We start from the raw sequence: 12,047 nt of genomic DNA on the forward strand, positions 1-12,047 counted from the left end.
AATGTTTTCAATTAACTTTTTTTAGTTAATAAATAATTTCAATAATCTTTTTTGGTAAAAAAAAACCTAAACTAATAAAAAAAAATGCTAACATTCAACTACCCTACCGTTCAAACAAATTCCTAAAAGATACTCCGGTTTGCTTTTCTATATGAATCCCCGCTGCTAACTGTGTTATACTGTTTTGTCCAATTTATTGACACTTACTATAAAACTCTATGTTAGATTTTGAAAAATAAAAAAATTGTTAATTTTTCATATACGCTAAACTTGTAATTCGAAAAATGTTGATAAAAAAACTTCATGTCTCGACATTCGTCAATAATTTAATACATATAAATACATACAAAAAGTTATCAAATTAATCCTGTGACAATCATGTTCAAGTTTAGTTTATTATTTTATGAGTTATATTTCAAGTTTATGGTGAAATAATTTAAAGGTTTATGAAATTGATGTCTTTAATAAAATTAGCTCCCAATAACATGTACAGTGCCCCGTGATTTGATGTTTAAGTTTTGTAATTTATTAAATAATATAATTTTAATTTATGTAGTTAATATAAATTAATATTATTCAAGATAATAATTAATAAGCATAATAGAGATGAAATAGTTAAGTATATTTTTCATATAAATAATATAATCTAACATTGGTTAAATTTTATATTTTCTTTAATGTGATATTTAAGTTTAACTTTTTTTTTTTTAGGTTTACAGATAAAGATGTGCATCAATAAATTTAGTATTAATCTTGATCCGAATTATCTTATTAACCTACCAAGAGTTTTGACGAATTCACAAAACAAAAGTGATAGTACCATTTGAGCTACCATGGCTCCCTCAATATCCTCTTGATACTAGAGGTTTTGAGTTTGAGCATTGCCATTTGCTTGCTTTTCAAGTGTGCTTGCTCTTTAACGATTATGTCTCCTATTTATTTAACACAATCAGAATATAAAACTCACTAAAAATAATATCAAATTTATTGATATACCCTTCAATTTGTAAACCGTTTAGAATGCGGTACAAGGTAAAAGCACATCAACGATATCAAATGGTTAAAAAAATTTAATTTTATCGTAATGATAAAACATCAAATTTTAAGTTTTATTTGCAGATTCATAACCTCTTCTTACTTTATAAAATATTTTACACATTCAAATATGACAGAAACACAATTTAGTAGCAACCCATATAATCGAAATAATTGATTCGAGGTTTTATAATCGGTTCTCTCTGTTTTAACATGAGGTAATAGTATAGGGCTTGTGTAATCCTTATACTATTTTGTTTCTAAAAAAAATTAAATTTATATATTAATTTTTAAAAAAAGAAAAAAAGTGATCTTTTTAAATTATAAAAAAGGAACAAATCACAGGGTAAGGAATAAAATAGTGACAGGAAAAATAGGAAAAATAAAAAAGGGAAAATGATATTTGGAAATACATAAACTAAAACTACCAAATTTTTATGTATGGTTAGCAGTCTTTGTTGACTCATTTATTAAATGTCAATTTTATGTACAAATCCAAGTTCCAATATTAGGTCGTAATCACACGTGTGCTCTTTATTGTCTAAATTTAATTTTTGACATAACTAAGGGTATGGCCTAACACCCACAAAAATTGTTGAAGACACCCTTGCAATATTTAAGTTTTCTTTTCAACATTTTAAAATTCGATCCAGGTCAAATTATTTGTTCTCAAGTTAATTAGTTTGATAAATTTGTTCGATTTTAAGGGCGAAATAAAAAAAAAATCACTATGAAGGAAACTAAAGATGAATCATAAATTTTTGGGTTAAGTTCAAATTTTATCAATATATTAATTTGTAAATTTTAAAAAATTGAAGGACTACAAGATAATTTAATTCTTTTTAGGAGGGCCAAGGTCACCATCTATCCTTGTCTACACCCATGTTCGGTTTAATCAAATAAGTTATTAAAAATAATAGAATGAATCAAATTAGTTCAACTATTGAATTAAATAAGTTATTCAAAATAATACTGATCAACTCTTTATAAAATTCGAAGTTAAGTTGGGTTAGATTACGTGTCAAATAAACTCTCTTAAGATATTTTTGTGATTCACAAAGTTCAACTCTTCTTTTGCATAGTTATAAATATTGAAAATCAAATTTAATTTTATGGTTTAAAAAAATGAAAGGAGGAAATATTTGTATTAAATTAAATTTGCTTTTTGCTCTTGTTTTGCATTATTGGGGTGGCAATTGTGGTGGGGTTCCTAAAGACATTCTTCACTAGTTGTGATAACGTTTGTGGAAATTGAAAATTTGAGTAGGTTTTGAATGAAAAGGCAAAATACCCCACACATATGACTGCTGCTTTACATGCATAATTCATTTCATGCACGCACAAACTCTCTCTACATTAAATACTAACCATTCCCACATTCACTCGTTTTTGAATGCCTCATTAATAGTTGCATACTACGAGATGAGTTACCTATTTGTTTTAGTTAAAATACCACAAACATTGTGATTGGTGTTGGGGTAAAAGATGTTTATCCATGCAGCCAATTTGGGTTTGAGCTTTTGGGAAATAAATGGTAGGCTTTTATTTGAGCAATTCCCTTTAGATAAATGTGTCTATAGTGTGGATATATTCCTATAGTGTGTGTGTAAATATTAACTTGTATGGTACCAAAAAATTCACTAACATTACAAGTGTGACATGTACTCACATGCATATGGTATACTCTCGTAAGTTTCTATATTTGGTAGCATATTTTGACCAAAATCGTTAAGATTTTTGTATTGAACATCTTAGAGAATTTTAGTAGCACTTCACTGAAAATAAGTCATACAAGAATCAATCCAAACAAGGATTTTTCGAAGAATTTCAATGTGATCTAGAGCTTCCTTATTGAAGAGATTTGATAACATAACAAGTTTATATCACGAAGATTTCTGTCAATTTTTTCTATATTTGAAGACTACTTTTGAGATTAGAGATTCGCGTTGATTGTTTTAAATATCTACTTAACAGAAAGTTTGTTTTAGTTTTCAGTAGAGAGAAAAAAAGCACTTATTTATTCTAGTGAGAAATTGTCTTTTAGAGCAAAATTATTGTAAGCAAGTTGCTTGAGTTGTTCAGTTTGCAAATAAGCTTTCAAGGAGGACTTAGTGAGGAGATTAATCTACGATTAAATATAAGAGTGATACTGCAACTTGGTGAATTGCACTTGTTGATTTATACTAGATTTCTCTTTAGACAAAATCTAATAGGAAGTTTTTGAATTGTGTAAATAAAATTTAAGTCCATCTCTCATGTTATAATTTTTAGTAAGTTACTTCATTTGCAACTAAGTGAAAATTTGAATGGCAACTTTAACAATTTCACAACTTATATATAGAATTACATAGTTCGTTACACTTATCTCATTTGTTGAACCTCGCTTTTTCTTTTCTTTTCTTTTCTTTTCTTTTTTGTCATTCTTTTTCCATTATCATCCAATAACATTAACATGTGAATATTCTAAAGAGTAAACTATTTTATCATATGAGATTTAAAAACTTTCAATAGGAATGTATTATCTTGTTAAGAGTTGTAGAAATCCTTAATAGGAAAAGTTGTTTGAATGGGGAAAGTTCATGTAAAATGTATAAGACTAAAATTGCAACAATTACTGAAAATTTAATATTAAATTCTTCTTTAAGTAAGACCTCACAAATGTATTTTAAGTTTAAACTATATAATATTTATTTGTTTTTTTTTTTTGTTTTGTTGTTATCCTTTATGACAACTTAGCAACCACCCATTTAAAAAAAAGTTGGAAATTTAATTGTTCACTTGTCAAAAAGCTAGAAAAGATAATTAATGTGTGTATATATAATCGAAGGCTTTAATGTGTTATTATCCTCAAATGATAAAATATGTGGTAGACGATATAGGAAAAGGTGTCCCCTTTTTGGTGAATTAATGGAGTCTGCTGAGTTTGAGGACTTGGGATTCGAAGAACCATCCTTTACTTAGCTTGATAGAGAAATTGGAAATGACGCGTGTAACACCCCTAACCCGTCTCCGTCGCCGAATCAGGGTTACGAGGCATTACGAAACCAAGCTCACATAAACATAACTTTAATATCTAATTCCAAATGCAAGTCCAATTCATGAACATATATAATCAAATTCAAGCATGGAAACTAAACTCTTTTCACATTGCTATTTACACAATAGGATTCAAAACTAACCAAAACATTATCAAGCCTATACATGCCATAAGATCGAGTTCAAATATTTAACAAAATACCAAAAGAAGTCGATAGTGTGATGGACTGTGCTGATGATCCCCGAGCTCGTAACGCGTCTCCAAATCTATAAAAACGAATGAACGAAAGCAAACGAAGTAAGCTTTTATAGCTTAGTAAGTCTCCAGCATAACTAAATGTATAATTATAAACACATAATTATTATAACCTTTTTAATCTATTCTACTGAAATTTCAACTAACCCAACCAACTAACATTCATACATTATTCTACTCAGACCATTTCATTTATAGTCAGATATGTATGCCTGTCGGATGAATTCAGTTTAATATATATATTATACAAAACAACATTACAATTGTATGTATACCACCGAGCATATATATACATATTATATACATATCAAACCGATTGTATATGTACACTCATGGTAAGTTCTAAATCAATTCAAATCTAACACAAATATATATACATCAATCACATCTTATATTTGTTTGTATATAAATATACTCATTGTGAATTTATACCTGAATATCTAGGTAACACATACATTCGAAATACACACATATATATATCTCAAATGCATACATGATTAATTATCAAACACATAGGCTCAACATATATATGTTTAACCACCACATATCACCATATGCATTTATAAATTCAGCAATCACATATATCTAATGTACATATGTATTCATCGATTTCATATAATCACAAATCATAGATATATCCATTGCATATTCTAACACAATTTAAACAGATTCACCGGCAATTTGCCTGCTAGGCTTAAAGCCTGATTCAGTACACCGGCACTTAGCCTGCTAGACATATAGTCTGAAATGTATCACCGGCATTAAGCCTGCTAGACATATAGTCTGAAATGTATCACCGGCATTAAGCCTGCTAGACTTAAAGTCTGAAATGTATCACCGGCATTAAGCCTGCTAGACTTAAAGTCTGAATTACTTCACCGGCATTAAGCCTACTAGACGTAACGTCTGTATTACATTCAATCACTTTATAATAATTCAAACTAACAATTTCATATCTTCACTACCATTCAAAAACTTTTACGTGAATATACATACAAAATCGACAATTTCACATACGTATATAATTCCATACCAAATTTCGATTCAAGAATTTATACATGTGCATTTATACATATTCGAATCTACCATATGAATGTATAATTTCATACTCAATTTCAAAACAAAAACTTGTACATATATAAATGCACAATCAATCCTCGCATACTTATATAATGACATAACTAAATTCAATACACAACACATACATGTATATTTGCATGCTTATTCGACTTTATATATATATATATATACATACTTATATAATCATTCAAACCATATATATATATACCTATATCTTATACATACCTTTGATTAATCCAATAATTTATACAAGATCATACTTGTATATTCGAACATGTTATATACAATATCTATAGTCCAAAGTTTATTCAACTATTATACTTTAAATTATAGCTCAATCATAAGATAAAATTAGTATGCATGTATAAATATTAACTTAATAACTTTTAGTTGCTAATAGACTTACCTCGGATATCAGCAAACACGATCGACTATTCGATTACCTTCGACTTCCCCCGATCCAAATTCGTTTTCTTCGTTCCTTGATCTTAATTTTGCTATGAAAGTGCCGAAACTTAAGAAACCATGGATGGTTTCTTCCTTTCCAATATTCGGCTAACAAAGATGAACATATTCATCTTTTTATGACTTATTTTAGTTATAATATTATAATTTACTTAATGACTAAATTAACCTTAATTAAATAAATTATAAATTACATAACTTAAGGGCAATGTTGGCATATACCACCCACTAACTAAATCTTGGTCTAATTACATCTTTAGACCTCCCACTTAAAAAGACAACTACAAATAGGTGCTTTTAAATTTTAACCTTTAACTTTTATTTTACGCGATTAAACCCTTTTATTAAATCGGACACTTAAACGACGAAATTAAAACACGAAAATTTTACACAATCAAATGCACACGAAATAAACACACAAAATAATATTAATAATATTTTTCTAATTCAGATTTGTGGTCCCGAAACCACTATTCTGATTAGGGTCAAAACCGGGTTGTTACAACGCGCTGGTTAATACTTTTTCTAATTGCACAGTTACTCATCTACTGAGATTGAAACCAGATTACATGCATCTACTTCTCTCTTTAAAACCAGAGGGTAACTTGCCCAAAGGTAGACTCTTTTGATTCTTGGAAAGTTGGGTTCACCATCCGAGGTTCTCTAATTTTGTTAAAGATAATTGGAAATTTTATGGGAATATGACAGACTCTATTGCTCATTTTACCTTAAGTATAAAATATTGGAATAAGTTTCTCTATGGTCACATTGGCGTTCGTAAAAAACAACTTTTGAGAAAGCTTTCATGTATTCAAAAGGAGATGCAAAGTACAAGTTCTGACAATTTAGTTCGATTAGAAATGAAAGTACGAGATGAGCTGGAATGAGTTCTTCATCATGAGGAATTATTGTTGAAATAGAAAGCTAGGTGTAATTGGTTGAGTTTGGGGAACTGTAATACCACCTTTTTGCACAGGAGTACGTTACAAAGAAGGAAGCATAATTATATCTCGACCCTTAAAGTTGAGGAGGGTGAGTGGCTCTATGAAGAAATAGTTTTACAATAGGAGGCAATCAAATTCTTTCAAAAATTATATAGGGAACATCCTACTAGAACGAGAGATCTGCCATCTAATAATTTTCCAAGACTTGATTCTAGTGATATTCTCTTTTTGGGCAAGGCGATTTCAAAGGATGACATCAAGACAACTTTATTCGATACGTCTTAGCTAAAGGCGCCTAAGATTGACGTGTTTCGTGCTTTTTTATTTCAGACTTAGTGGAATTTGGTTAGGGATAGTGTGTGTGAATGGGTTCAAAAGGTATTTGATGGATAAGCTATTAACCGTAGTTGGATAATACTTTAATTGTCATTATTCCAAAGAGCACTAGCCCTGAGAGTTTTGCCCATTTCAGGCCAATCAATTTATGTACGGTACTTTACAAATTAGTTATGAAGTTAATAGCAAATCGCTTCAGAGTTGTATTTCTAAATATCATTGCTTCGGAGCAAGCAGGGTTCATAGCAGAAGGAACATCATGGATAACATTTTTTTTGCACAAGAAGTGATCCACTCAATGAGATGTAAGCAAAAGCGTAGGAAGTGGATGACAATTAAAATTGATCTTGAGAAGACTTATGACAGAGCCAGTTGAAAGTTTATTGATACCTCGTTGAAAGCTGTAGGTATACCTGATTTCCTTCTAAATGTTATTATGTCTGCCATTACGGATTTTTCCATGCAAGTCTTGTAGAGTGGGATCTGACTGGCATTGTGCATATGCGATAAAAACTATGAATTTATGAAACAATTTTTAAAACCCAATTTTATGTAAACGTACAACTCAATTATAATTTTTATACTGTTACAATAGAACACCAGAGTATTCCAATAATAAAACCCAAAAGAGGTGACGATTGAGCAATAGCTAACATCACTCAATATTATCAGAGGTATCACGATATACTTCCATTGGGTGTCGTTCTCGCTTGTTTTCCACCTCCGACACATCTCTACATCACTCAATCACACATTAGGCCTCCCAATGGCACTATTAGCCAATTTGGGTCACAATATGGGCAAAAATGAGACATTTTCACTTATTAACTTAAAATCTAAAAATAACGAAAAACTATGCTAAATACACTATTTTGCTCGAGAAAAAGCTCTTTAAATGCGTCGGGAAAGCTTAATTTGCCACATCAATTTGTGGTCGATCAATTCCCCTAAACTTAATTCTTTGCTTGTCCTCAAGCAAACACACATAACATGCAAAAGAAAAGATGACCCTTGGACTAAATTGGCAATTAGGTTACATAGTAGTAAAACATTAAATTCGTATGAAAATTACCTCAATGCAACTTAAGAATGATAGCTAGCTAATTTATTTACTCCTAATGCAAGCATTATTAGTTCCATAAGTTTTTAGTGAGTCTCTGAGATCCTTTTGACGACCTATGTTGTGTTCAAGGGATATCTATATGATCTGATCGATTGCGTAAAGCCCCCGGTAGCAATAGAACAGGGGAAAGTATACAGAAAAGACAACTCTTTTCTAATAGGAGTGAGACTGCAACTTGGTGAGTAAACTGAACTTGAATCACATCTTGCACTTGTTGATTTATAGTAGATTACTCTTTAGACAAAATCTAATAGGAAGTTTTTGAATTGTGTAAATAAAATTTAAGTCCATCTCTCATGTTATAATTTTTAGGAAGTTACTTCATTTGCAACTAAGTGAAATTTTGAATGACAACTTTAACGATTTCACAACTTATATATAGAATTACATAGTTCGTTACACTTATCTCATTTGTTGACACCTCGCCTTTTCTTTTTTTTTCTTTTTGTCATTTTTTAACATTATCATCCAGTAACATTAACGTGTGAAAATTCTAAAGAGTAAACTATTTTATCATATGAGATTTAAAAGCTTTCAATAGGAAAGTCTTGTCTTGTTAAGAGTTGTAGAAATCCTTAATAGGAAAAGTTGTATGAATACGAAAAGTTCATGTATAATGTATAAGACTAAAATTGCAACAGTTACTGAAAATTTAATATTAAATTCTTCTTTAAGTAAGACCTTACAAACGTATTTTAAGTCTAAACTATATAAATAATTTTTTGTTTTTGTTTTTTGTTTTGTTGCTATCTTTTATGACAACTTAGCAACCACCTATTTAAAAAAAGTTGAAAATTTAATTGTTCACTGGTCAAAAAGCTAGATAAGATAATTAATGTGTGTATATATAATCGAAGACTTTAATGCGCTATTATCCTCAAATGATAAAATATGTGGTACACGATATAGGAAAATGTGTCCCCTTTTTGGTGAATTAATGGAGTCTGCTGAGTTTGAGGACTTGGGATTCGAGGGACCATCATTTACTTGGCATAAAGGAAGGGTCTCTGAATTCCTTGATAGACAAATTGAAAATGACGCGTTAGTTAATACTTTTCCTAATTGCACAGTTACTCGTCTACCGAAATTAAAATCAGATCATAGGCCTTTACTTCTCTCTTTGAATCTCTCTTTGAAACTAGAAGGTAACTTTCCCAAAGGTAAACCTTTTTTATTCTTGGAAGGTTGGGTTCACCATCCGAGGTTTGCTAATTTTGTTAAAGATAATTGGAAAATTTATGGGAATATGGTGGACTCTATTGTTCATTTTACTTTGAGTATAAAATCTTGGAATAAGTTTCTCTATGGTCACATTGGCATTCATAAAAAACATCTTTTGAGAAAGCTTTACGTGCTTTGTGCTTTTTGGTTTCAGACCTATTAGAATTTGGTTGGGGATGTTGTGTGTGAATGAGTCCAAAAGGTTTTTGATGAACAAGCTATTGACCCGTGTTTGGATAATACTTTAATTGTCCTTATTCCAAAGAGCATTAACCCTGAGAGTTTTGCCTATCAAGCTAATTAGTAGATGTACAGTTCTTTACAAATTAGTTATGAAGCTAATTGCAAACCGTTTCAGAGTTATATTTCTAAAGATCATTGCTCCGGAGCAAATAGGGTTTATAGCAGGAAGGAACATCACAGATAACGTCATTTTTGCACAAGAAGTGATCCACTCCATGAGATGTAAGCAAAAGCATAGGAAGTGGATGGCAATTAAAATTGATCTTGAGAAGGCTTAAGATAGAGTCAGTTAGGAGTTTATTGATACCTCGTTGAAAGCTGCAGGTATACCTGATTTCCTTCGAAATGGTATTATGTCTACCATTACAGGTTCTTCTATGCATGTCCTGCGGAATGGGATCTGACTGGTATCACATATATGCGATAAAATAATGAATTTATGAAATAATTTTTAAAACTCGATTTTACTGCAAGTGTACAAGTTAGTTATAATATTTATAGTGTTACAATAGAACATCAGAGTATTCTAAAAATCAAACCCAAAGGAGATGACGATTGAGCAATAGCTAACATCACTCAATATTGTTAAAGGTATTATGATACCCTTCCCTTGGGTGTCATTCTCGCTTATTTTCCACTACTACACATCCCTACATCACTCAATCACATGTTAGGCCTCCCAATGGCACTATTGGTGAATTTGGGTCATAATACGGGCAAAAATGAGACATTTTCACTTATTAACTCAAAATCTAAAAATAACGAAAACTATGCTAAAGACGCTATTTTGCTCAGGAAAAATCTCCTTAAGTGCATCGGAAGAGCTTAATTTGCCACATCAATTTGTGTTCAATCAACTCCCTTACACTTAATTCTTTGTTTGTCCTCAAGCAAACACACATAACATGCAAAAGCAAAGACGACCCTTGGGCTAAATTAGGCAATTAGGTTACATAGCAATAAAATATCAAACTCATATAAGAATTACCTCAATGCAACTTAAGAATGATAGCTGCTAATTTATTTACTCCTAATGAAAACATAATTAGTTCCATAAGTTTTTGGTGAGTCTTTAGGATCCTTTCGACGACCTATGTTGTGTTCAAAGGATATCTATATGATCCGATCGATTGCGTAAAGCCCCCGGTAGCAATGAAACCTGGGAAAGTATACTGAAAAGATAGTTCTTTTCTAATAGGAGTGAGATTGCAACTTGGTAAGTAAGTTGAACTTAAATCACATCTTGCACTTGTTGATTTATAGTATATTACTCTTTAGAGAAAATCTAATAGGAAGTTTTTGAATTGTGTAACTAAACTTTGAGCCCATCTCTCATGTTATAATTTTTAGTAAGTTACTTCATTTGCAACTAAGTGAAAATTTGAATGGCAACTTTAACAATTTCACAACTTATATATAAAATTGCATAGTTTGTTACACTTATCTCATTTGTTGAAACCTCGCTTTTTTTCTTCTTTTATTTTTTGTCTCTTTTTTTTTTTTACATTATCATCCAATAACATTAACATGTAAAAATTCTAAAGAGTAAACTATTTTATCATATGAGATTTAAAAACTTTCAATAGGAAAGTATTGTCTTGTCTTGTTAAGAGTTCTAGAAACCTTTAATAGGAAAAGTTGTTTGAATGGGGAGAGTTCATGTAAAATGTATAAGACTAAAACTACAAAAATCATCAAAAATTTAGTATTAATTTCTTCTTTAAGTAAGACCTTACAAACGTATTTTAAGTCTGAACTACACAAATATTTACTTATTTTTCTTTTTGTTTTGTTACTATCCTTTATAACAACTTAGCAGCCACCCATTTAAAAAAAATTGGAAATTTAAAATCATAATAATTATGTCAGTCATTCAAGATTGTTCACTTGTCAAAAAGCTAGATAAGATAATTGGTGTATGTATTTATAATCATTGAATATATAATAAAAAATTAAATATTTAATATTATTTAATTTATTTTCTTATCAATTTATGTATTATATATTCAAATATTAGATTTATTATTCAATATTCATTGATAGTTAGAAAGATATGTCAAAGAATATTTATTACTTCAATTTAATTTGATTTTAATACAAATATTTTAAATATTTGATTTCATTATCAAAATTCAATTTACTAATATAACAATAAAAGTTTTGGATATTCAACCCCAATATTAGTTTATATATTTAAAGGTATTGTGTAAATTTAAATTTTTATTTTAATAAATAATTTAATAAATTATAATATTGTCAAGAATCTAATTAATTAAGTTTTTACTTTTTATTATAATTATAGAAAAAT

Source organism: Gossypium hirsutum, chromosome A04 (assembly GCF_007990345.1).
Source record: "Gossypium hirsutum isolate 1008001.06 chromosome A04, Gossypium_hirsutum_v2.1, whole genome shotgun sequence".
NCBI classification, from domain to species: Eukaryota; Viridiplantae; Streptophyta; class Magnoliopsida; order Malvales; family Malvaceae; genus Gossypium; species Gossypium hirsutum.